Source organism: Salmo salar, chromosome 14, assembly GCF_965601325.2.
Source record: "Salmo salar chromosome 14, fSalSal1, whole genome shotgun sequence".
Classification (NCBI taxonomy): Eukaryota; Metazoa; Chordata; class Actinopteri; order Salmoniformes; family Salmonidae; genus Salmo; species Salmo salar.
In genome coordinates, this window is record NC_138304.1 from 12,336,559 (window position 1) to 12,363,786 (window position 27,228).

General features: G+C 40.3%; 11 non-coding genes across 11 annotated transcripts; all 11 read right to left on the reverse strand.

The window, feature by feature from the left end:
• Positions 1-319: 319 nt before the first annotated feature.
• On the reverse strand, positions 320-392 carry trnav-aac (transfer RNA valine (anticodon AAC)). The gene has a single exon. It is a non-coding gene; the product is annotated as a tRNA-Val (tRNA).
• A 2,886-nt stretch (positions 393-3,278) lies between these two features.
• On the reverse strand, positions 3,279-3,351 carry trnav-aac (transfer RNA valine (anticodon AAC)). The gene has a single exon. It is a non-coding gene; the product is annotated as a tRNA-Val (tRNA).
• Positions 3,352-5,283: 1,932 nt separating this feature from the next.
• trnav-cac (transfer RNA valine (anticodon CAC)) lies at positions 5,284-5,356 on the reverse strand. Its single transcript has one exon. It is a non-coding gene; the product is annotated as a tRNA-Val (tRNA).
• Positions 5,357-6,241: 885 nt separating this feature from the next.
• Positions 6,242-6,314, reverse strand: trnav-aac (transfer RNA valine (anticodon AAC)). The gene has a single exon. It is a non-coding gene; the product is annotated as a tRNA-Val (tRNA).
• Positions 6,315-11,937: 5,623 nt separating this feature from the next.
• Positions 11,938-12,010, reverse strand: trnav-aac (transfer RNA valine (anticodon AAC)). Its single transcript has one exon. It is a non-coding gene; the product is annotated as a tRNA-Val (tRNA).
• Positions 12,011-14,901: 2,891 nt separating this feature from the next.
• trnav-aac (transfer RNA valine (anticodon AAC)) lies at positions 14,902-14,974 on the reverse strand. Its single transcript has one exon. It is a non-coding gene; the product is annotated as a tRNA-Val (tRNA).
• Positions 14,975-16,906: 1,932 nt separating this feature from the next.
• Positions 16,907-16,979, reverse strand: trnav-cac (transfer RNA valine (anticodon CAC)). Its single transcript has one exon. It is a non-coding gene; the product is annotated as a tRNA-Val (tRNA).
• Positions 16,980-17,864: 885 nt separating this feature from the next.
• Positions 17,865-17,937, reverse strand: trnav-aac (transfer RNA valine (anticodon AAC)). The gene has a single exon. It is a non-coding gene; the product is annotated as a tRNA-Val (tRNA).
• A 5,644-nt stretch (positions 17,938-23,581) lies between these two features.
• On the reverse strand, positions 23,582-23,654 carry trnav-aac (transfer RNA valine (anticodon AAC)). The gene has a single exon. It is a non-coding gene; the product is annotated as a tRNA-Val (tRNA).
• Positions 23,655-25,582: 1,928 nt separating this feature from the next.
• Positions 25,583-25,655, reverse strand: trnav-cac (transfer RNA valine (anticodon CAC)). The gene has a single exon. It is a non-coding gene; the product is annotated as a tRNA-Val (tRNA).
• Positions 25,656-26,527: 872 nt separating this feature from the next.
• trnav-aac (transfer RNA valine (anticodon AAC)) lies at positions 26,528-26,600 on the reverse strand. Its single transcript has one exon. It is a non-coding gene; the product is annotated as a tRNA-Val (tRNA).
• Between the last annotated feature and the right edge of the window lie 628 nt (positions 26,601-27,228).

Genomic DNA, 27,228 nt, shown 5'->3' on the forward strand with positions numbered 1-27,228 from the left:
TCATTCCGTTGACCTTTCTTTAATCTGTCACATCCTTGTGAATTGTTCCTGAGGATTGCTAGCATTAGTGAATCATATTAAGCTAAAGTATTGCAATAATTTGGGACATGTAGCCTATTTGAATCATTATGGAACTCAGACCACACGTAGCAGGAATTTATTCAGAGCGCCCAAGCTAGCCACCCCAGCAGAGTGCGTTACGCGACTTAAAAGGGTAAGTCTGAATAGCAAATACTGAGAAGTGCGTAGGAAAAGCATGAATTCCTAAATTGGGATCGAGCCCTAAGTGAATAGGTGTACTATCTAATTTGTTAAAATGTGTTTCCGCCCGGTCTCGAACCGGGGACCTTTCGCGTGTTAGGCAAACGTGATAACCGCTACACTACGGAAACTGCGTGAGTAGGATACTAAGGGTGTGACTTTGGCTGGGTGGGTGGGTGGGTGGGGCATTTATCGCTCTCAGAACCAAATGAAGTCAGAAATGACTTAGTCCATTAACTAAGCAATAAGGCTTGAGATCCCGGGAATTATCGTGTGATTAACTCCTGAATAAGGGCTGATTCACCGTAGGGATGGTTTGGCTGAGCAGCCGGCTCTTGGAAGAGTCTTGGTGGTTCCAAACTTCTTCCTTTTAAGAATGATGGAAGCCACTGTGTTCTTGGGTACCTTCAATGCTGCAGAAATGTATCGGTACCCTTCCCCACGTCTGTGCCTCGACACAATCCTGTCTCGGAGCTCTAGGGACAATTCCTTCCACCTCATGGCTTAGTTTATGCTCTGACATGCACTGTCAACTGTGGAACCTTATATAGACAGACAGGTGTGTGCCTTTTCAAATCATGACCAATCCATTGAATTTACCACAGGTGGACTCCAATCAAGTTGTAGAAACATCTCAAGGATGATCAATGGAAACAGGATGGACCTGAGCTCAATTTCCAGACTCATAGCAAAGGGTCTGAAAACGTTTGTAAATAAGGTATTTTTTAAATCTTTTTTTATGAATTAAAAATGATATGTTATCGCTTTGTCATTATGGGGTATTGTGTGTAGATAGATTTTATTTGACTTAATCCGTTTTCAGAATAAGGCTGTAACGTAACAAAATGTGGAAAAAATTAAGGGGTCTGAATACTTTCCGAATGCACTGTAGCTATGCAGGCTAGCTACTTTTCTTTTGCTAGCCAGCCAACTAAATCTATCACACAATCACATCAAGCAGCTGAAATGACAGAAAACTGTCTGCACTTTTGTTTGTTTTACCTAGGATTATATTGCCATTTCTTTGGATATATCCATTATAATGAACCTGATAAATGAATTTGCCTGGCTCAGAGAAGCTGTCATTCTGGTCACATTCATACACATCGCACGGTGGAGGTCACCAAAAAAACGGCAACATTGATCCACAGGTTGGAGAGGCAGACAGCAAGGTTTAGACAAACCTCAACTGTTTCAAACCATATGCTAGCCTAGGGGCTTTGGGAAATATTGTCTAGACCAGTGATATTTAAAGTCGGGGTCGGGGGGACTGCAGTGGGGATATATATATTCATTATTTAGGAGCAAAAAATTATGAGTACAGATTATTGTACGAGACAATATAGAAACGTTTTTGAGAAAGTTAATTAGAAAAAAAGTATTTGATTGGGTAATTGAAGGTTATTTGTTGATGTAAAAAAAAATGTAACGTACCGATTTTAAAGTTGTATTTGGGGTGGGATCACAAGAAATGATTGCAAAAAAATGGGGACCCCAGAAATTCTGGAGGAAAAAATGGTGTCCCTGCTGAAAAGGTTTGAATACCATTGGTCTAGACACATTTTTCCAGGGGAGATGAAGTTTATAAATTGACTGGCTGGGCCGTGGAACAGTGGATGCGCATTTATAAATCTAATGGAACCGCTAACAGGCACTACCTGCAGAATGCTGGGATGGTGGTGCTTCAACTCCCTGCTATTAACCAATTAGCATCCAGGATCCAAACAACCTGTTTTATAACATTGCCTCTGGTTATTGAAAGACATGTCTAAGACTGGTCTATTCATGTATTCTGCAGGCCTATGTATTTGTTTCGTTTTTTTCAGTTATCACTATCTGCCTCTGGTTAATGAAAGACATGTCTAAGACTGGTCTATTCATGTATTCTGTAGGCCTATGTATTTGTTTAGTTTTTTTTCACTTATCACTATCTGCCTCTGGTTATTGAAAGACATGTCTCAGACTGGTCTATTCATGTATTCTGCAGGCCTATGTATTTGTTTCGTTTTTTTTCAGTTATGACCCTGTTTCTGTCATCACTATCTGTTTTGTTAAAATTTGTTTCCGCCCGGTTTCGAACCGGGTACCTTTCGCGTGTGAGGCAAACGTGATAACCACTACACTACAGAAACTACAAGAAAAAGAGTGGAAGTCATGGAAAATGTTAGGAATGCCCACAAGTCTACCGCCCATAATATCCCAAATAGAGTACCACAGTAGGAGTCATAATACCCATAAGAACTAGCGGTCGAACAGGGAAATGGTTCCAATCGTTTTTCCACCATTCATATTCCCCACAGGGGATTTTAAAAACAGTTAAAAAAGGCCTGTGTTTCTTGTTGGCTTACCCTGGCATGGTAACCGTGTAATTCTCTCTCGGACAAGGTGACTTTTATAAAAAATATTCGCCTGTATTTACCCCCCCAAAATTAAATGCTAATTAACTGCTAATGTGGCTATCATAAAGACCTACAAATGTATTATTTTAAGTGTTTCTAAAATCCCATATGGGAAAAATGAATGGTGGAAAAATGGTTGGAACCATTTCCCTGTTTGACCGCTAGGTTTTATGGGTATTATGACACCTCCACTGTGGGGCTTTCCCCAGTTTTATTTGACAATTTGTATCATGTTAAATATTAGCCACTATCGGGAGCCACTGTCAGTAACAGCCACATACATTTATTTTGGCATACTTTCATTCCGTTGACCTTTCTTTAATCTGTCACATCCTTGTGAATTGTTCCTGAGGATTGCTAGCATTAGTGAATCATATTAAGCTAAAGTATTGCAATAATTTGGGACATGTAGCCTATTTGAATCATTATGGAACTCAGACCACACGTAGCAGGAATTTATTCAGAGCGCCCAAGCTAGCCACCCCAGCAGAGTGCGTTACGCGACTTAAAAGGGTAAGTCTGAATAGCAAATACTGAGAAGTGCGTAGGAAAAGCATGAATTCCTAAATTGGGATCGAGCCCTAAGTGAATAGGTGTACTATCTAATTTGTTAAAATGTGTTTCCGCCCGGTCTCGAACCGGGGACCTTTCGCGTGTTAGGCGAATGTGATAACCGCTACACTACGGAAACTGCTTGAGTAGCATACTAAGGGTGTGACTTTGGCTGGGTGGGTGGGTGGGTGGGGCATTTATCGCTCTCAGAACCAAATGAAGTCAGAAATGACTTAGTCCATTAACTAAGCAATAAGGCTTGAGATCCCGGGAATTATCGTGTGAATAACTCCTGAATAAGGGCTGATTCACCGTAGGGATGATTTGGCTGAGCAGCCGGCTCTTGGAAGAGTATTGGTGGTTCCAAACTTCTTCCTTTTAAGAATGATGGAAGCCACTGTGTTCTTGGGTACCTTCAATGCTGCAGAAATGTATCGGTACCCTTCCCCACGTCTGTGCCTCGACACAATCCTGTCTCGGAGCTCTAGGGACAATTCCTTCCACCTCATGGCTTAGTTTATGCTCTGACATGCACTGTCAACTGTGGAACCTTATATAGACAGACAGGTGTGTGCCTTTTCAAATCATGACCAATCCATTGAATTTACCACAGGTGGACTCCAATCAAGTTGTAGAAACATCTCAAGGATGATCAATGGAAACAGGATGGACCTGAGCTCAATTTCCAGACTCATAGCAAAGGGTCTGAAAACGTATGTAAATAAGGTATTTTTTAAATCTTTTTTTATGAATTAAAAATGATATGTTATCGCTTTGTCATTATTGGGTATTGTGTGTAGATAGATTTTATTTGACTTAATCCGTTTTCAGAATAAGGCTGTAACGTAACAAAATGTGGAAAAAAGTAAGGGGTCTGAATACTTTCCGAATGCACTGTAGCTATGCAGGCTAGATACTTTTCCTTTGCTAGCCAGCCAACTAAATCTATCACACAATCACATCAAGCAGCTGAAATGACAGAAAACTGTCTGCACTTTTGTTTGTTTTACCTAGGATTATATTGCCATTTCTTTGGATATATCCATTATAATGAACCTGATAAATGAATTTGCCTGGCTCAGAGAAGCTGTCATTCTGGTCACATTCAAACACATCGCACGGTGGAGGTCACCAAAAAAACGGCAACATTGATCCACAGGTTGGAGAGGCAGACAGCAAGGTTTAGACAAACCTCAACTGTTTCAAACCATATGCTAGCCTAGGGGCATTGGGAAATATTGTCTAGACCAGTGATATTTAAAGTCGGGGTCGGGGGGACTGCAGTGGGGATATATATATTCATTATTTAGGAACAAAAAATTATGAGTACAGATTATTGTACGAGACAATATAGAAACGTTTTTGAGAAAGTTAATTAGAAAAAAAGTATTTGATTGGGTAATTGAAGGTTATTTGTTGATGTAAAAAAAAATGTAACGTACCGATTTTAAAGTTGTATTTGGGGTGGGATCACAAGAAATGATTGCAAAAAAATGGGGACCCCAGAAATTCTGGAGGAAAAAATGGTGTCCCTGCTGAAAAGGTTTGAATACCATTGGTCTAGACACATTTTTCCAGGGGAGATGAAGTTTATAAATTGACTGGCTGGGCCGTGGAACAGTGGATGCGCATTTATAAATCTAATGGAACCGCTAACAGGCACTACCTGCAGAATGCTGGGATGGTGGTGCTTCAACTCCCTGCTATTAACCAATTAGCATCCAGGATCCAAACAACCTGTTTTATAACATTGCATTGCCTCTGGTTATTGAAAGACATGTCTAAGACTGGTCTATTCATGTATTCTGCAGGCCTATGTATTTGTTTCGTTTTTTTCAGTTATCACTATCTGCCTCTGGTTAATGAAAGACATGTCTAAGACTGGTCTATTCATGTATTCTGTAGGCCTATGTATTTGTTTAGTTTTTTTTCACTTATCACTATCTGCCTCTGGTTATTGAAAGACATGTCTAAGACTGGTCTATTCATGTATTCTGCAGGCCTATGTATTTGTTTCGTTTTTTTCAGTTATGACCCTGTTTCTGTCATCACTATCTGTTTTGTTAAAATTTGTTTCCACCCGGTTTCGAACCGGGGACCTTTCGCGTGTGAGGCGAACGTGATAACCACTACACTACAGAAACTACAAGGAAAAGAGTGGAAGTCATGGAAAATGTTAGGAATGCCCACAAGTCTACCGCCCATAATATCCCAAATAGAGTACCACAGTAGGAGTCATAATACCCATAAGAACTAGCGGTCGAACAGGGAAATGGTTCCAATCGTTTTTCCACCATTCATATTCCCCACAGGGGATTTTAAAAACAGTTAAAAAAGGCCTGTGTTTCTTGTTGGCTTACCCTGGCATGGTAACCGTGTAATTCTCTCTCGGACAAGGTGACTTTTATAAAAAATATTCGCCTGTATTTACCCCCCCAAAATTAAATGCTAATTAACTGCTAATGTGGCTATCATAAAGAACTACAAATGTATTATTTTAAGTGTTTCTAAAATCCCATATGGGAAAAATGAATGGTGGAAAAATGGTTGGAACCATTTCCCTGTTTGACCGCTAGGTTTTATGGGTATTATGACACCTCCACTGTGGGGCTTTCCCCAGTTTTATTTGACAATTTGTATCATGTTAAATATTAGCCACTATCGGGAGCCACTGTCAGTAACAGCCACATACATTTATTTTGGCATACTTTCATTCCGTTGACCTTTCTTTAATCTGTCACATCCTTGTGAATTGTTCCTGAGGATTGCTAGCATTAGTGAATCATATTAAGCTAAAGTATTGCAATAATTTGGGACATGTAGCCTATTTGAATCATTATGGAACTCAGACCACACGTAGCAGGAATTTATTCAGAGCGCCCAAGCTAGCCACCCCAGCAGAGTGCGTTACGCGACTTAAAAGGGTAAGTCTGAATAGCAAATACTGAGAAGTGCGTAGGAAAAGCATGAATTCCTAAATTGGGATCGAGCCCTAAGTGAATAGGTGTACTATCTAATTTGTTAAAATGTGTTTCCGCCCGGTCTCGAACCGGGGACCTTTCGCGTGTTAGGCAAACGTGATAACCGCTACACTACGGAAACTGCGTGAGTAGGATACTAAGGGTGTGACTTTGGCTGGGTGGGTGGGTGGGTGGGGCATTTATCGCTCTCAGAACCAAATGAAGTCAGAAATGACTTAGTCCATTAACTAAGCAATAAGGCTTGAGATCCCGGGAATTATCGTGTGATTAACTCCTGAATAAGGGCTGATTCACCGTAGGGATGGTTTGGCTGAGCAGCCGGCTCTTGGAAGAGTCTTGGTGGTTCCAAACTTCTTCCTTTTAAGAATGATGGAAGCCACTGTGTTCTTGGGTACCTTCAATGCTGCAGAAATGTATCGGTACCCTTCCCCACGTCTGTGCCTCGACACAATCCTGTCTCGGAGCTCTAGGGACAATTCCTTCCACCTCATGGCTTAGTTTATGCTCTGACATGCACTGTCAACTGTGGAACCTTATATAGACAGACAGGTGTGTGCCTTTTCAAATCATGACCAATCCATTGAATTTACCACAGGTGGACTCCAATCAAGTTGTAGAAACATCTCAAGGATGATCAATGGAAACAGGATGGACCTGAGCTCAATTTCCAGACTCATAGCAAAGGGTCTGAAAACGTTTGTAAATAAGGTATTTTTTAAATCTTTTTTTATGAATTAAAAATGATATGTTATCGCTTTGTCATTATGGGGTATTGTGTGTAGATAGATTTTATTTGACTTAATCCGTTTTCAGAATAAGGCACAATCACATCAAGCAGCTGAAATGACAGAAAACTGTCTGCACTTTTGTTTTTTTTACCTAGGATTATATTGCCATTTCTTTGGATATATCCATTATAATGACCCTGATAAATGAATTTGCCTGGCTCAGAGAAGCTGTCATTCTGGTCACATTCATACACATCGCACGGTGGAGGTCACCAAAAAAACGGCAACATTGATCCACAGGTTGGAGAGGCAGACAGCAAGGTTTAGACAAACCTTAACTGTTTCAAACCATATGCTAGCCTAGGGGCATTGGGAAATATTGTCTAGACCAGTGATATTTAAAGTCGGGGTCGGGGGGACTGCAGTGGGGATATATATATTCATTATTTAGGAACAAAAAATTATGAGTTCAGATTATTGTATGAGACAATATAGAAACGTTTTTGAGAAAGTTAATTAGAAAAAAAGTATTTGATTGGGTAATTGAAGGTTATTTGTTGATGTAAAAAAAAATGTAACGTACCGATTTTAAAGTTGTATTTGGGGTGGGATCACAAGAAATGATTGCAAAAAAATGGGGACCCCAGAAATTCTGGAGGAAAAAATGGTGTCCCTGCTGAAAAGGTTTGAATACCATTGGCCTAGACACATTTTTCCAGGGGAGATGAAGTTTATAAATTGCCTGGCAGGGCCGTGGAACAGTGGATGCGCATTTATAAATCTAATGGAACCGCTAACAGGCACTACCCGCAGAATGCTGGGATGGTGGTGCTTCAACTCCCTGCTATTAACCAATTAGCATCCAGGATCCAAACAACCTGTTTTATAACATTGCATTGCCTCTGGTTATTGAAAGACATGTCTAAGACTGGTCTATTCATGTATTCTGCAGGCCTATGTATTTGTTTCGTTTTTTTCAGTTATCACTATCTGCCTCTGGTTAATGAAAGACATGTCTAAGACTGGTCTATTCATGTATTCTGTAGGCCTATGTATTTGTTTCGTTTTTTTCAGTTATGAACCTGTTTCTGTCATCACTATCTGTTTTGTTAAAATTTGTTTTCGCCCGGTTTCGAACCGTGGACCTTTCGCATGTGAGGCGACTGTGATAACCACTACACTACGGAAACTGCAAGAAAAACAGGGAAGTCATGGAAAATGTTAGGAATGCCCACAAGTCTACTGCCCATAATATCCCAAATAGAGTACCACAGTAGGAGTCATAATACCCATAAGAACTAGCGGTCGAACAGGGAAATGGTTCCAATCGTTTTTCCACCATTCATATTCCCCACAGGGGATTTTAAAAACAGTTAAAAAAGGCCTGTGTTTCTTGTTGGCTTACCCTGGCATGGTAACCGTGTAATTCTCTCTAGGACAAGGTGACTTTTATAAAAAATATTCGCCTGTATTTACCCCCCCAAAATTAAATGCTAATTAACTGCTAATGTGGCTATCATAAAGAACTACAAATGTATTATTTTAAGTGTTTCTAAAATCCCATATGGGAAAAATGAATGGTGGAAAAATGGTTGGAACCATTTCCCTGTTTGACCGCTAGGTTTTATGGGTATTATGACACCTCCACTGTGGGGCTTTCCCCAGTTTTATTTGACAATTTGTATCATGTTAAATATTAGCCACTATCGGGAGCCACTGTCAGTAACAGCCACATACATTTATTTTGGCATACTTTCATTCCGTTGACCTTTCTTTAATCTGTCACATCCTTGTGAATTGTTCCTGAGGGTTGCTAGCATTAGTGAATCATATTAAGCTAAAGTATTGCAATAATTTGGGACATGTAGCCTATTTGAATCATTATGGAACTCAGACCACACGTAGCAGGAATTTATTCAGAGCGCCCAAGCTAGCCACCCCAGCAGAGTGCGTTACGCGACTTAAAAGGGTAAGTCTGAATAGCAAATACTGAGAAGTGCGTAGGAAAAGCATGAATTCCTAAATTGGGATCGAGCCCTAAGTGAATAGGATTACTATCTAATTTGTTAAAATGTGTTTCCGCCCGGTCTGGAACTGGGGACCTTTCGCGTGTTAGGCAAACGTGAAAACCACTACACTACGGAAACTGCGTGAGTAGGATACTAAGGGTGTGACTTTGGCTGGGTGGGTGGGTGGGTGGGGCATTTATCGCTCTCAGAACCAAATGAAGTCAGAAATGACTTAGTCCATTAACTAAGCAATAAGGCTTGAGATCCCGGGAATTATCGTGTGAATAACTCCTGAATAAGGGCTGATTCACCGTAGGGATGGTTTGGCTGAGCAGCCAGTTCCAAACTTCTTCCTTTTAAGAATGATGGAAGCCACTGTGTTCTTGGGTACCTTCAATGCTGCAGAAATGTATCGGTACCCTTCCCCACGTCTGTGCCTCGACACAATCCTGTCTCGGAGCTCTAGGGACAATTCCTTCCACCTCATGGCTTAGTTTATGCTCTGACATGCACTGTCAACTGTGGAACCTTATATAGACAGACAGGTGTGTGCCTTTTCAAATCATGACCAATCCATTGAATTTACCACAGGTGGACTCCAATCAAGTTGTAGAAACATCTCAAGGATGATCAATGGAAACAGGATGGACCTGAGCTCAATTTCCAGACTCATAGCAAAGGGTCTGAAAACGTATGTAAATAAGGTATTTTTTAAATCTTTTTTTATGAATTAAAAATGATATGTTATCGCTTTGTCATTATGGGGTATTGTGTGTAGATAGATTTTATTTGACTTAATCCGTTTTCAGAATAAGGCTGTAACGTAACAAAATGTGGAAAAAAGTAAGGGGTCTGAATACTTTCCGAATGCACTGTAGCTATGCAGGCTAGCTACTTTTCTTTTGCTAGCCAGCCAACTAAATCTATCACACAATCACATCAAGCAGCTGAAATGACAGAAAACTGTCTGCACTTTTGTTTGTTTTACCTAGGATTATATTGCCATTTCTTTGGATATATCCATTATAATGAACCTGATAAATGAATTTGCCTGGCTCAGAGAAGCTGTCATTCTGGTCACATTCATACACATCGCACGGTGGAGGTCACCAAAAAAACGGCAACATTGATCCACAGGTTGGAGAGGCAGACAGCAAGGTTTAGACAAACCTCAACTGTTTCAAACCATATGCTAGCCTAGGGGCTTTGGGAAATATTGTCTAGACCAGTGATATTTAAAGTCGGGGTCGGGGGGACTGCAGTGGGGATATATATATTCATTATTTAGGAGCAAAAAATTATGAGTACAGATTATTGTACGAGACAATATAGAAACGTTTTTGAGAAAGTTAATTAGAAAAAAAGTATTTGATTGGGTAATTGAAGGTTATTTGTTGATGTAAAAAAAAATGTAACGTACCGATTTTAAAGTTGTATTTGGGGTGGGATCACAAGAAATGATTGCAAAAAAATGGGGACCCCAGAAATTCTGGAGGAAAAAATGGTGTCCCTGCTGAAAAGGTTTGAATACCATTGGTCTAGACACATTTTTCCAGGGGAGATGAAGTTTATAAATTGACTGGCTGGGCCGTGGAACAGTGGATGCGCATTTATAAATCTAATGGAACCGCTAACAGGCACTACCTGCAGAATGCTGGGATGGTGGTGCTTCAACTCCCTGCTATTAACCAATTAGCATCCAGGATCCAAACAACCTGTTTTATAACATTGCATTGCCTCTGGTTATTGAAAGACATGTCTAAGACTGGTCTATTCATGTATTCTGCAGGCCTATGTATTTGTTTCGTTTTTTTCAGTTATCACTATCTGCCTCTGGTTAATGAAAGACATGTCTAAGACTGGTCTATTCATGTATTCTGTAGGCCTATGTATTTGTTTAGTTTTTTTTCACTTATCACTATCTGCCTCTGGTTATTGAAAGACATGTCTCAGACTGGTCTATTCATGTATTCTGCAGGCCTATGTATTTGTTTCGTTTTTTTTCAGTTATGACCCTGTTTCTGTCATCACTATCTGTTTTGTTAAAATTTGTTTCCGCCCGGTTTCGAACCGGGTACCTTTCGCGTGTGAGGCAAACGTGATAACCACTACACTACAGAAACTACAAGAAAAAGAGTGGAAGTCATGGAAAATGTTAGGAATGCCCACAAGTCTACCGCCCATAATATCCCAAATAGAGTACCACAGTAGGAGTCATAATACCCATAAGAACTAGCGGTCGAACAGGGAAATGGTTCCAATCGTTTTTCCACCATTCATATACCCACAGGGGATTTTAAAAACAGTTAAAAAAGGCCTGTGTTTCTTGTTGGCTTACCCTGGCATGGTAACCGTGTAATTCTCTCTCGGACAAGGTGACTTTTATAAAAAATATTCGCCTGTATTTACCCCCCCAAAATTAAATGCTAATTAACTGCTAATGTGGCTATCATAAAGACCTACAAATGTATTATTTTAAGTGTTTCTAAAATCCCATATGGGAAAAATGAATGGTGGAAAAATGGTTGGAACCATTTCCCTGTTTGACCGCTAGGTTTTATGGGTATTATGACACCTCCACTGTGGGGCTTTCCCCAGTTTTATTTGACAATTTGTATCATGTTAAATATTAGCCACTATCGGGAGCCACTGTCAGTAACAGCCACATACATTTATTTTGGCATACTTTCATTCCGTTGACCTTTCTTTAATCTGTCACATCCTTGTGAATTGTTCCTGAGGATTGCTAGCATTAGTGAATCATATTAAGCTAAAGTATTGCAATAATTTGGGACATGTAGCCTATTTGAATCATTATGGAACTCAGACCACACGTAGCAGGAATTTATTCAGAGCGCCCAAGCTAGCCACCCCAGCAGAGTGCGTTACGCGACTTAAAAGGGTAAGTCTGAATAGCAAATACTGAGAAGTGCGTAGGAAAAGCATGAATTCCTAAATTGGGATCGAGCCCTAAGTGAATAGGTGTACTATCTAATTTGTTAAAATGTGTTTCCGCCCGGTCTCGAACCGGGGACCTTTCGCGTGTTAGGCGAATGTGATAACCGCTACACTACGGAAACTGCATGAGTAGCATACTAAGGGTGTGACTTTGGCTGGGTGGGTGGGTGGGTGGGGCATTTATCGCTCTCAGAACCAAATGAAGTCAGAAATGACTTAGTCCATTAACTAAGCAATAAGGCTTGAGATCCCGGGAATTATCGTGTGAATAACTCCTGAATAAGGGCTGATTCACCGTAGGGATGATTTGGCTGAGCAGCCGGCTCTTGGAAGAGTATTGGTGGTTCCAAACTTCTTCCTTTTAAGAATGATGGAAGCCACTGTGTTCTTGGGTACCTTCAATGCTGCAGAAATGTATCGGTACCCTTCCCCACGTCTGTGCCTCGACACAATCCTGTCTCGGAGCTCTAGGGACAATTCCTTCCACCTCATGGCTTAGTTTATGCTCTGACATGCACTGTCAACTGTGGAACCTTATATAGACAGACAGGTGTGTGCCTTTTCAAATCATGACCAATCCATTGAATTTACCACAGGTGGACTCCAATCAAGTTGTAGAAACATCTCAAGGATGATCAATGGAAACAGGATGGACCTGAGCTCAATTTCCAGACTCATAGCAAAGGGTCTGAAAACGTATGTAAATAAGGTATTTTTTAAATCTTTTTTTATGAATTAAAAATGATATGTTATCGCTTTGTCATTATGGGGTATTGTGTGTAGATAGATTTTATTTGACTTAATCCGTTTTCAGAATAAGGCTGTAACGTAACAAAATGTGGAAAAAAGTAAGGGGTCTGAATACTTTCCGAATGCACTGTAGCTATGCAGGCTAGATACTTTTCCTTTGCTAGCCAGCCAACTAAATCTATCACACAATCACATCAAGCAGCTGAAATGACAGAAAACTGTCTGCACTTTTGTTTGTTTTACCTAGGATTATATTGCCATTTCTTTGGATATATCCATTATAATGAACCTGATAAATGAATTTGCCTGGCTCAGAGAAGCTGTCATTCTGGTCACATTCAAACACATCGCACGGTGGAGGTCACCAAAAAAACGGCAACATTGATCCACAGGTTGGAGAGGCAGACAGCAAGGTTTAGACAAACCTCAACTGTTTCAAACCATATGCTAGCCTAGGGGCATTGGGAAATATTGTCTAGACCAGTGATATTTAAAGTCGGGGTCGGGGGGACTGCAGTGGGGATATATATATTCATTATTTAGGAACAAAAAATTATGAGTACAGATTATTGTACGAGACAATATAGAAACGTTTTTGAGAAAGTTAATTAGAAAAAAAGTATTTGATTGGGTAATTGAAGGTTATTTGTTGATGTAAAAAAAAATGTAACGTACCGATTTTAAAGTTGTATTTGGGGTGGGATCACAAGAAATGATTGCAAAAAAATGGGGACCCCAGAAATTCTGGAGGAAAAAATGGTGTCCCTGCTGAAAAGGTTTGAATACCATTGGTCTAGACACATTTTTCCAGGGGAGATGAAGTTTATAAATTGACTGGCTGGGCCGTGGAACAGTGGATGCGCATTTATAAATCTAATGGAACCGCTAACAGGCACTACCTGCAGAATGCTGGGATGGTGGTGCTTCAACTCCCTGCTATTAACCAATTAGCATCCAGGATCCAAACAACCTGTTTTATAACATTGCATTGCCTCTGGTTATTGAAAGACATGTCTAAGACTGGTCTATTCATGTATTCTGCAGGCCTATGTATTTGTTTCGTTTTTTTCAGTTATCACTATCTGCCTCTGGTTAATGAAAGACATGTCTAAGACTGGTCTATTCATGTATTCTGTAGGCCTATGTATTTGTTTAGTTTTTTTTCACTTATCACTATCTGCCTCTGGTTATTGAAAGACATGTCTCAGACTGGTCTATTCATGTATTCTGCAGGCCTATGTATTTGTTTCGTTTTTTTTCAGTTATGACCCTGTTTCTGTCATCACTATCTGTTTTGTTAAAATTTGTTTCCGCCCGGTTTCGAACCGGGTACCTTTCGCGTGTGAGGCAAACGTGATAACCACTACACTACAGAAACTACAAGAAAAAGAGTGGAAGTCATGGAAAATGTTAGGAATGCCCACAAGTCTACCGCCCATAATATCCCAAATAGAGTACCACAGTAGGAGTCATAATACCCATAAGAACTAGCGGTCGAACAGGGAAATGGTTCCAATCGTTTTTCCACCATTCATATTCCCCACAGGGGATTTTAAAAACAGTTAAAAAAGGCCTGTGTTTCTTGTTGGCTTACCCTGGCATGGTAACCGTGTAATTCTCTCTCGGACAAGGTGACTTTTATAAAAAATATTCGCCTGTATTTACCCCCCCAAAATTAAATGCTAATTAACTGCTAATGTGGCTATCATAAAGACCTACAAATGTATTATTTTAAGTGTTTCTAAAATCCCATATGGGAAAAATGAATGGTGGAAAAATGGTTGGAACCATTTCCCTGTTTGACCGCTAGGTTTTATGGGTATTATGACACCTCCACTGTGGGGCTTTCCCCAGTTTTATTTGACAATTTGTATCATGTTAAATATTAGCCACTATCGGGAGCCACTGTCAGTAACAGCCACATACATTTATTTTGGCATACTTTCATTCCGTTGACCTTTCTTTAATCTGTCACATCCTTGTGAATTGTTCCTGAGGATTGCTAGCATTAGTGAATCATATTAAGCTAAAGTATTGCAATAATTTGGGACATGTAGCCTATTTGAATCATTATGGAACTCAGACCACACGTAGCAGGAATTTATTCAGAGCGCCCAAGCTAGCCACCCCAGCAGAGTGCGTTACGCGACTTAAAAGGGTAAGTCTGAATAGCAAATACTGAGAAGTGCGTAGGAAAAGCATGAATTCCTAAATTGGGATCGAGCCCTAAGTGAATAGGTGTACTATCTAATTTGTTAAAATGTGTTTCCGCCCGGTCTCGAACCGGGGACCTTTCGCATGTTAGGCGAATGTGATAACCGCTACACTACGGAAACTGCATGAGTAGCATACTAAGGGTGTGACTTTGGCTGGGTGGGTGGGTGGGTGGGGCATTTATCGCTCTCAGAACCAAATGAAGTCAGAAATGACTTAGTCCATTAACTAAGCAATAAGGCTTGAGATCCCGGGAATTATCGTGTGAATAACTCCTGAATAAGGGCTGATTCACCGTAGGGATGATTTGGCTGAGCAGCCGGCTCTTGGAAGAGTATTGGTGGTTCCAAACTTCTTCCTTTTAAGAATGATGGAAGCCACTGTGTTCTTGGGTACCTTCAATGCTGCAGAAATGTATCGGTACCCTTCCCCACGTCTGTGCCTCGACACAATCCTGTCTCGGAGCTCTAGGGACAATTCCTTCCACCTCATGGCTTAGTTTATGCTCTGACATGCACTGTCAACTGTGGAACCTTATATAGACAGACAGGTGTGTGCCTTTTCAAATCATGACCAATCCATTGAATTTACCACAGGTGGACTCCAATCAAGTTGTAGAAACATCTCAAGGATGATCAATGGAAACAGGATGGACCTGAGCTCAATTTCCAGACTCATAGCAAAGGGTCTGAAAACGTATGTAAATAAGGTATTTTTTAAATCTTTTTTTATGAATTAAAAATGATATGTTATCGCTTTGTCATTATTGGGTATTGTGTGTAGATAGATTTTATTTGACTTAATCCGTTTTCAGAATAAGGCTGTAACGTAACAAAATGTGGAAAAAAGTAAGGGGTCTGAATACTTTCCGAATGCACTGTAGCTATGCAGGCTAGATACTTTTCCTTTGCTAGCCAGCCAACTAAATCTATCACACAATCACATCAAGCAGCTGAAATGACAGAAAACTGTCTGCACTTTTGTTTGTTTTACCTAGGATTATATTGCCATTTCTTTGGATATATCCATTATAATGAACCTGATAAATGAATTTGCCTGGCTCAGAGAAGCTGTCATTCTGGTCACATTCAAACACATCGCACGGTGGAGGTCACCAAAAAAACGGCAACATTGATCCACAGGTTGGAGAGGCAGACAGCAAGGTTTAGACAAACCTCAACTGTTTCAAACCATATGCTAGCCTAGGGGCATTGGGAAATATTGTCTAGACCAGTGATATTTAAAGTCGGGGTCGGGGGGACTGCAGTGGGGATATATATATTCATTATTTAGGAACAAAAAATTATGAGTACAGATTATTGTACGAGACAATATAGAAACGTTTTTGAGAAAGTTAATTAGAAAAAAAGTATTTGATTGGGTAATTGAAGGTTATTTGTTGATGTAAAAAAAAATGTAACGTACCGATTTTAAAGTTGTATTTGGGGTGGGATCACAAGAAATGATTGCAAAAAAATGGGGACCCCAGAAATTCTGGAGGAAAAAATGGTGTCCCTGCTGAAAAGGTTTGAATACCATTGGTCTAGACACATTTTTCCAGGGGAGATGAAGTTTATAAATTGACTGGCTGGGCCGTGGAACAGTGGATGCGCATTTATAAATCTAATGGAACCGCTAACAGGCACTACCTGCAGAATGCTGGGATGGTGGTGCTTCAACTCCCTGCTATTAACCAATTAGCATCCAGGATCCAAACAACCTGTTTTATAACATTGCATTGCCTCTGGTTATTGAAAGACATGTCTAAGACTGGTCTATTCATGTATTCTGCAGGCCTATGTATTTGTTTCGTTTTTTTCAGTTATCACTATCTGCCTCTGGTTAATGAAAGACATGTCTAAGACTGGTCTATTCATGTATTCTGTAGGCCTATGTATTTGTTTAGTTTTTTTTCACTTATCACTATCTGCCTCTGGTTATTGAAAGACATGTCTAAGACTGGTCTATTCATGTATTCTGCAGGCCTATGTATTTGTTTCGTTTTTTTCAGTTATGACCCTGTTTCTGTCATCACTATCTGTTTTGTTAAAATTTGTTTCCACCCGGTTTCGAACCGGGGACCTTTCGCGTGTGAGGCGAACGTGATAACCACTACACTACAGAAACTACAAGGAAAAGAGTGGAAGTCATGGAAAATGTTAGGAATGCCCACAAGTCTACCGCCCATAATATCCCAAATAGAGTACCACAGTAGGAGTCATAATACCCATAAGAACTAGCGGTCGAACAGGGAAATGGTTCCAATCGTTTTTCCACCATTCATATTCCCCACAGGGGATTTTAAAAACAGTTAAAAAAGGCCTGTGTTTCTTGTTGGCTTACCCTGGCATGGTAACCGTGTAATTCTCTCTCGGACAAGGTGACTTTTATAAAAAATATTCGCCTGTATTTACCCCCCCAAAATTAAATGCTAATTAACTGCTAATGTGGCTATCATAAAGAACTACAAATGTATTATTTTAAGTGTTTCTAAAATCCCATATGGGAAAAATGAATGGTGGAAAAATGGTTGGAACCATTTCCCTGTTTGACCGCTAGGTTTTATGGGTATTATGACACCTCCACTGTGGGGCTTTCCCCAGTTTTATTTGACAATTTGTATCATGTTAAATATTAGCCACTATCGGGAGCCACTGTCAGTAACAGCCACATACATTTATTTTGGCATACTTTCATTCCGTTGACCTTTCTTTAATCTGTCACATCCTTGTGAATTGTTCCTGAGGATTGCTAGCATTAGTGAATCATATTAAGCTAAAGTATTGCAATAATTTGGGACATGTAGCCTATTTGAATCATTATGGAACTCAGACCACACGTAGCAGGAATTTATTCAGAGCGCCCAAGCTAGCCACCCCAGCAGAGTGCGTTACGCGACTTAAAAGGGTAAGTCTGAATAGCAAATACTGAGAAGTGCGTAGGAAAAGCATGAATTCCTAAATTGGGATCGAGCCCTAAGTGAATAGGTGTACTATCTAATTTGTTAAAATGTGTTTCCGCCCGGTCTCGAACCGGGGACCTTTCGCGTGTTAGGCAAACGTGATAACCGCTACACTACGGAAACTGCGTGAGTAGGATACTAAGGGTGTGACTTTGGCTGGGTGGGTGGGTGGGTGGGGCATTTATCGCTCTCAGAACCAAATGAAGTCAGAAATGACTTAGTCCATTAACTAAGCAATAAGGCTTGAGATCCCGGGAATTATCGTGTGATTAACTCCTGAATAAGGGCTGATTCACCGTAGGGATGGTTTGGCTGAGCAGCCGGCTCTTGGAAGAGTCTTGGTGGTTCCAAACTTCTTCCTTTTAAGAATGATGGAAGCCACTGTGTTCTTGGGTACCTTCAATGCTGCAGAAATGTATCGGTACCCTTCCCCACGTCTGTGCCTCGACACAATCCTGTCTCGGAGCTCTAGGGACAATTCCTTCCACCTCATGGCTTAGTTTATGCTCTGACATGCACTGTCAACTGTGGAACCTTATATAGACAGACAGGTGTGTGCCTTTTCAAATCATGACCAATCCATTGAATTTACCACAGGTGGACTCCAATCAAGTTGTAGAAACATCTCAAGGATGATCAATGGAAACAGGATGGACCTGAGCTCAATTTCCAGACTCATAGCAAAGGGTCTGAAAACGTTTGTAAATAAGGTATTTTTTAAATCTTTTTTTATGAATTAAAAATGATATGTTATCGCTTTGTCATTATGGGGTATTGTGTGTAGATAGATTTTATTTGACTTAATCCGTTTTCAGAATAAGGCACAATCACATCAAGCAGCTGAAATGACAGAAAACTGTCTGCACTTTTGTTTTTTTTACCTAGGATTATATTGCCATTTCTTTGGATATATCCATTATAATGACCCTGATAAATGAATTTGCCTGGCTCAGAGAAGCTGTCATTCTGGTCACATTCATACACATCGCACGGTGGAGGTCACCAAAAAAACGGCAACATTGATCCACAGGTTGGAGAGGCAGACAGCAAGGTTTAGACAAACCTTAACTGTTTCAAACCATATGCTAGCCTAGGGGCATTGGGAAATATTGTCTAGACCAGTGATATTTAAAGTCGGGGTCGGGGGGACTGCAGTGGGGATATATATATTCATTATTTAGGAACAAAAAATTATGAGTTCAGATTATTGTATGAGACAATATAGAAACGTTTTTGAGAAAGTTAATTAGAAAAAAAGTATTTGATTGGGTAATTGAAGGTTATTTGTTGATGTAAAAAAAAATGTAACGTACCGATTTTAAAGTTGTATTTGGGGTGGGATCACAAGAAATGATTGCAAAAAAATGGGGACCCCAGAAATTCTGGAGGAAAAAATGGTGTCCCTGCTGAAAAGGTTTGAATACCATTGGCCTAGACACATTTTTCCAGGGGAGATGAAGTTTATAAATTGCCTGGCAGGGCCGTGGAACAGTGGATGCGCATTTATAAATCTAATGGAACCGCTAACAGGCACTACCCGCAGAATGCTGGGATGGTGGTGCTTCAACTCCCTGCTATTAACCAATTAGCATCCAGGATCCAAACAACCTGTTTTATAACATTGCATTGCCTCTGGTTATTGAAAGACATGTCTAAGACTGGTCTATTCATGTATTCTGCAGGCCTATGTATTTGTTTCGTTTTTTTCAGTTATCACTATCTGCCTCTGGTTAATGAAAGACATGTCTAAGACTGGTCTATTCATGTATTCTGTAGGCCTATGTATTTGTTTCGTTTTTTTCAGTTATGACCCTGTTTCTGTCATCACTATCTGTTTTGTTAAAATTTGTTTCCGCCCGGTTTCGACCGGGGGACCTTTCTCGTGTGGGGCGAACGTGATAACCACTACACTACAGAAACTACGAGAAAAAGAGTGGAAGTCATGGAAAATGTTAGGAATGCCCACAAGTCTACCGCCCATAATATCCCAAATAGAGTACCACAGTAGGAGTCATAATACCCATAAGAACTAGCGGTCGAACAGGGAAATGGTTCCAATCGTTTTTCCACCATTCATATTCCCCACAGGGGATTTTAAAAACAGTTAAAAAAGGCCTGTGTTTCTTGTTGGCTTACCCTGGCATGGTAACCGTGTAATTCTCTCTCGGACAAGGTGACTTTTATAAAAAATATTCGCCTGTATTTACCCCCCCAAAATTAAATGCTAATTAACTGCTAATGTGGCTATCATAAAGAACTACAAATGTATTATTTTAAGTGTTTCTAAAATCCCATATGGGAAAAATGAATGGTGGAAAAATGGTTGGAACCATTTCCCTGTTTGACCGCTAGGTTTTATGGGTATTATGACACCTCCACTGTTGGGCTTTCCCCAGTTTTATTTGACAATTTGTATCATGTTAAATATTAGCCACTATCGGGAGCCACTGTCAGTAACAGCCACATACATTTATTTTGGCATACTTTCATTCCGTTGACCTTTCTTTAATCTGTCACATCCTTGTGAATTGTTCCTGAGGGTTGCTAGCATTAGTGAATCATATTAAGCTAAAGTATTGCAATAATTTGGGACATGTAGCCTATTTGAATCATTATGGAACTCAGACCACACGTAGCAGGAATTTATTCAGAGCGCCCAAGCTAGCCACCCCAGCAGAGTGCGTTACGCGACTTAAAAGGGTAAGTCTGAATAGCAAATACTGAGAAGTGCGTAGGAAAAGCATGAATTCCTAAATTGGGATCGAGCCCTAAGTGAATAGGTGTACTATCTAATTTGTTAAAATGTGTTTCCGCCCGGTCTCGAACCGGGGACCTTTCGCGTGTTAGGCAAACGTGATAACCGCTAAACTACGGAAACTGCGTGAGTAGGACACTAAGGGTGTGACTTTGGCTGGGTGGGTGGGTGGGTGGGGCATTTATCGCTCTCATAACCAAATGAAGTCAGAAATGACTTAGTCCATTAACTAAGCAATAAGGCTTGAGATCCCGGGAATTATCGTGTGAATAACTCCTGAATAAGGGCTGATTCACCGTAGGGATGGTTTGGCTGAGCAGCCGGCTCTTGGAAGAGTCTTGGTGGTTCCAAACTTCTTCCTTTTAAGAATGATGGAAGCCACTATGTTCTTGGGTACCTTCAATGCTGTAGAAATGTATCGTACCCTTCCCCACGTCTGTGCCTCGACACAAACCTGTCTCGGAGCTCTAGGGACAATTCCTTCCACCTCATGGCTTAGTTTATGCTCTGACATGCACTGTCAACTGTGGAACCTTATATAGACAGACAGGTGTGTGCCTTTTCAAATCATGACCAATCCATTGAATTTACCACAGGTGGACTCCAATCAAGTTGTAGAAACATCTCAAGGATGATCAATGGAAACAGGATGGACCTGAGCTCAATTTCCAGACTCATAGCAAAGGGTCTGAAAACGTATGTAAATAAGGTATTTTTAAAATCTTTTTTTATGAATTAAAAATGATATGTTATCGCTTTGTCATTATGGGGTATTGTGTGTAGATAGATTTTATTTGACTTAATCCGTTTTCAGAATAAGGCTGTAACGTAACAAAATGTGGAAAAAAGTAAGGGGTCTGAATACTTTCCGAATGCACTGTAGCTATGCAGGCTAGCTACTTTTCCTTTGCTAGCCAGCCAACTAAATCTATCACACAATCACATCAAGCAGCTGAAATGACAGAAAACTGTCTGCACTTTTGTTTGTTTTACCTAGGATTATATTGCCATTTCTTTGGATATATCCATTATAATGACCCTGATAAATGAATTTGCCTGGCTCAGAGAAGCTGTCATTCTGGTCACATTCATACACATCGCACGGTGGAGGTCACCAAAAAAACGGCAACATTGATCCACAGGTTGGAGAGGCAGACAGCAAGGTTTAGACAAACCTCAACTGTTTCAAACCATATGCTAGCCTAGGGGCATTGGGAAATATTGTCTAGACCAGTGATATTTAAAGTCGGGGTCGGGGGGACTGCAGTGGGGATATATATATTCATTATTTAGGAACAAAAAATTATGAGTACAGATTATTGTACGAGACAATATAGAAACGTTTTTGAGAAAGTTAATTAGAAAAAAAGTATTTGATTGGGTAATTGAAGGTTATTTGTTGATGTAAAAAAAAATGTAACGTACCGATTTTAAAGTTGTATTTGGGGTGGGATCACAAGAAATGATTGCAAAAAAATGGGGACCCCAGAAATTCTGGAGGAAAAAATGGTGTCCCTGCTGAAAAGGTTTGAATACCATTGGTCTAGACACATTTTTCCAGGGGAGATGAAGTTTATAAATTGCCTGGCAGGGCCGTGGAACAGTGGATGCGCATTTATAAATCTAATGGAACCGCTAACAGGCACTACCTGCAGAATGCTGGGATGGTGGTGCTTCAACTCCCTGCTATTAACCAATTAGCATCCAGGATCCAAACAACCTGTTTTATAACATTGCATTGCCTCTGGTTATTGAAAGACATGTCTAAGACTGGTCTATTCATGTATTCTGCAGGCCTATGTATTTGTTTCGTTTTTTTCAGTTATCACTATCTGCCTCTGGTTAATGAAAGACATGTCTAAGACTGGTCTATTCATGTATTCTGTAGGCCTATGTATTTGTTTAGTTTTTTTTCACTTATCACTATCTGCCTCTGGTTATTGAAAGACATGTCTAAGACTGGTCTATTCATGTATTCTGCAGGCCTATGTATTTGTTTCGTTTTTTTTAATTATGACCCAGTTTCTGTCATCACTATCTGTTTTGTTAAAATTTGATTCCGCCCGGTTTCGAACCGGGGACCTTTCTCGTGTGGGGCGAACGTGATAACCACTACACTACAGAAACTACAAGAAAAAGAGTGGAAGTCATGGAAAATGTTAGGAATGCCCACAAGTCTACCGCCCATAATATCCCAAATAGAGTACCACAGTAGGAGTCATAATACCCATAAGAACTAGCGGTCGAACAGGGAAATGGTTCCAATCGTTTTTCCACCATTCATATTCCCCACAGGGGATTTTAAAAACAGTTAAAAAAGGCCTGTGTTTCTTGTTGGCTTACCCTGGCATGGTAACCGTGTAATTCTCTCTCAGACAAGGTGACTTTTATAAAAAATATTCGCCTGTATTTACCCCCCCAAAATTACATGCTAATTAACTGCTAATGTGGCTATCATAAAGAACTACAAATGTATTATTTTAAGTGTTTCTAAAATCCAATATGGGAAAAATGAATGGTGGAAAAATGGTTGGAACCATTTCCCTGTTTGACCGCTAGGTTTTATGGGTATTATGACACCTCCACTGTGGGGCTTTCCCCAGTTTTATTTGACAATTTGTATCATGTTAAATATTAGCCACTATCGGGAGCCACTGTCAGTAACAGCCACATACATTTATTTTGGCATACTTTCATTCCGTTGACCTTTCTTTAATCTGTCACATCCTTGTGAATTGTTCCTGAGGGTTGCTAGCATTAGTGAATCATATTAAGCTAAAGTATTGCAATAATTTGGGACATGTAGCCTATTTGAATCATTATGGAACTCAGACCACACGTAGCAGGAATTTATTCAGAGCGCCCAAGCTAGCCACCCCAGCAGAGTGCGTTACGCGACTTAAAAGGGTAAGTCTGAATAGCAAATACTGAGAAGTGCGTAGGAAAAGCATGAATTCCTAAATTGGGATCGAGCCCTAAGTGAATAGGTGTACTATCTAATTTGTTAAAATGTGTTTCCGCCCGGTCTCGAACCGGGGACCTTTCGCGTGTTAGGCGAACGTGATAACCGCTACACTACGGAAACTGCGTGAGTAGGATACTAAGGGTGTGACTTTGGCTGGGTGGGTGGGTGGGGCATTTATCGCTCTCAGAACCAAATGAAGTCAGAAATGACTTAGTCCATTAACTAAGCAATAAGGCTTGAGATCCCGGGAATTATCGTGTGAATAACTCCTGAATAAGGGCTGATTCACCGTTTGGATGGTTTGGCTGAGCAGCCGGCTCTTGGAAGAGTCTTGGTGGTTCCAAACTTCTTCCTTTTAAGAATGATGGAAGCCACTGTGTTCTTGGGTACCTTCAATGCTGCAGAAATGTATCGGTACCCTTCCCCACGTCTGTGCCTCGACACAATCCTGTCTCGGAGCTCTAGGGACAATTCCTTCCACCTCATGGCTTAGTTTATGCTCTGACATGCACTGTCAACTGTGGAACCTTATATAGACAGACAGGTGTGTGCCTTTTCAAATCATGACCAATCCAGTGAATTTACCACAGGTGGACTCCAATCAAGTTGTAGAAACATCTCAAGGATGATCAATGGAAACAGGATGGACCTGAGCTCAATTTCCAGACTCATAGCAAAGGGTCTGAAAACGTATGTAAATAAGGTATTTTTTAAATCTTTTTTTATGAATTAAAAATGATATGTTATCGCTTTGTCATTATGGGGTATTGTGTGTAGATAGATTTTATTTGACTTAATCCGTTTTCAGAATAAGGCTGTAACGTAACAAAATGTGGAAAAAAGTAAGGGGTCTGAATACTTTCCGAATGCACTGTAGCTATGCAGGCTAGCTACTTTTCCTTTGCTAGCCAGCCAACTAAATCTATCACACAATCACATCAAGCAGCTGAAATGACAGAAAACTGTCTGCACTTTTGTTTGTTTTACCTAGGATTATATTGCCATTTCTTTGGATATATCCATTATAATGAACCTGATAAATGAATTTGCCTGGCTCAGAGAAGCTGTCATTCTGGTCACATTCATACACATCGCACGGTGGAGGTCACCAAAAAAACGGCAACATTGATCCACAGGTTGGAGAGGCAGACAGCAAGGTTTAGACAAACCTCAACTGTTTCAAACCATATGCTAGCCATGGGGCATTGGGAAATATTGTCTAGACCAGTGATATTTAAAGTCGGGGTCGGGGGGACTGCAGTGGGGATATATATATTCATTATTTAGGAACAAAAAATTATGAGTACAGATTATTGTACGAGACAATATAGAAACGTTTTTGAGAAAGTTAATTAGAAAAAAAGTATTTGATTGGGTAATTGAAGGTTATTTGTTGATGTAAAAAAAAATGTAACGTACCGATTTTAAAGTTGTATTTGGGGTGGGATCACAAGAAATGATTGCAAAAAAATGGGGACCCCAGAAATTCTGGAGGAAAAAATGGTGTCCCTGCTGAAAAGGTTTGAATACCATTGGTCTAGACACATTTTTCCAGGGGAGATGAAGTTTATAAATTGACTGGCTGGGCCGTGGAACAGTGGATGCGCATTTATAAATCTAATGGAACCGCTAACAGGCACTACCTGCAGAATGCTGGGATGGTGGTGCTTCAACTCCCTGCTATTAACCAATTAGCATCCAGGATCCAAACAACCTGTTTTATAACATTGCATTGCCTCTGGTTATTGAAAGACATGTCTAAGACTGGTCTATTCATGTATTCTGCAGGCCTATGTATTTGTTTCGTTTTTTTCAGTTATCACTATCTGCCTCTGGTTAATGAAAGACATGTCTAAGACTGGTCTATTCATGTATTCTGTAGGCCTATGTATTTGTTTAGTTTTTTTTCACTTATCACTATCTGCCTCTGGTTATTGAAAGAGATGTCTAAGACTGGTCTATTCATGTATTCTGCAGGCCTATGTATTTGTTTCGTTTTTTTCAGTTATGACCCTGTTTCTGTCATCACTATCTGTTTTGTTAAATTTTGTTTCCGCCCGGTTTCGAACCGGGGACCTTTCGCGTGTGAGGCGAACGTGATAACCACTACACTACAGAAACTACAAGAAAAAGAGTGGAAGTCATGGAAAATGTTAGGAATGCCCACAAGTCTACCGCCCATAATATCCCAAATAGAGTACCACAGTAGGAGTCATAATACCCATAAGAACTAGCGGTCGAACAGGGAAATGGTTCCAATCGTTTTTCCACCATTCATATTCCCCACAGGGGATTTTAAAAACAGTTAAAAAAGGCCTGTGTTTCTTGTTGGCTTACCCTGGCATGGTAACCGTGTAATTCTCTCTCGGACAAGGTGACTTTTATAAAAAATATTCGCCTGTATTTACCCCCCCAAAATTACATGCTAATTAACTGCTAATGTGGCTATCATAAAGAACTACAAATGTATTATTTTAAGTGTTTCTAAAATCCAATATGGGAAAAATGAAGGGTGGAAAAATGGTTGGAACCATTTCCCTGTTTTATGGGTATTATGACACCTCCACTGTGGGGCTTTCCCCAGTTTTATTTGACAATTTGTATCATGTTAAATATTAGCCACTATCGGGAGCCACTGTCAGTAACAGCCACATACATTTATTTTGGCATACTTTCATTCCGTTGACCTTTCTTTAATCTGTCACATCCTTGTGAATTGTTCCTGAGGGTTGCTAGCATTAGTGAATCATATTAAGCTAAAGTATTGCAATAATTTGGGACATGTAGCCTATTTGAATCATTATGGAACTCAGACCACACGTAGCAGGAATTTATTCAGAGCGCCCAAGCTAGCCACCCCAGCAGAGTGCGTTACGCGACTTAAAAGGGTAAGTCTGAATAGCAAATACTGAGAAGTGCGTAGGAAAAGCATGAATTCCTAAATTGGGATCGAGCCCTAAGTGAATAGGTGTACTATCTAATTTGTTAAAATGTGTTTCCGCCCGGTCTCGAACCGGGGACCTTTCGCGTGTTAGGCGAACGTGATAACCGCTACACTACGGAAACTGCGTGAGTAGGATACTAAGGGTGTGACTTTGGCTGGATGGGTGGGTGGGTGGGGCATTTATCGCTCTCAGAACCAAATGAAGTCAGAAATGACTTAGTCCATTAACTAAGCAATAAGGCTTGAGATCCCGGGAATTATCGTGTGAATAACTCCTGAATAAGGGCTGATTCACCGTTTGGATGGTTTGGCTGAGCAGCCGGCTCTTGGAAGAGTCTTGGTGGTTCCAAACTTCTTCCTTTTAAGAATGATGGAAGCCACTGTGTTCTTGGGTACCTTCAATGCTGCAGAAATGTATCGGTACCCTTCCCCACGTCTGTGCCTCGACACAATCCTGTCTCGGAGCTCTAGGGACAATTCCTTCCACCTCATGGCTTAGTTTATGCTCTGACATGCACTGTCAACTGTGGAACCTTATATAGACAGACAGGTGTGTGCCTTTTCAAATCATGACCAATCCATTGAATTTACCACAGGTGGACTCCAATCAAGTTGTAGAAACATCTCAAGGATGATCAATGGAAACAGGATGGACCTGAGCTCAATTTCCAGACTCATAGCAAAGGGTCTGAAAACGTATGTAAATAAGGTATTTTTTAAATCTTTTTTTATGAATTAAAAATGATATGT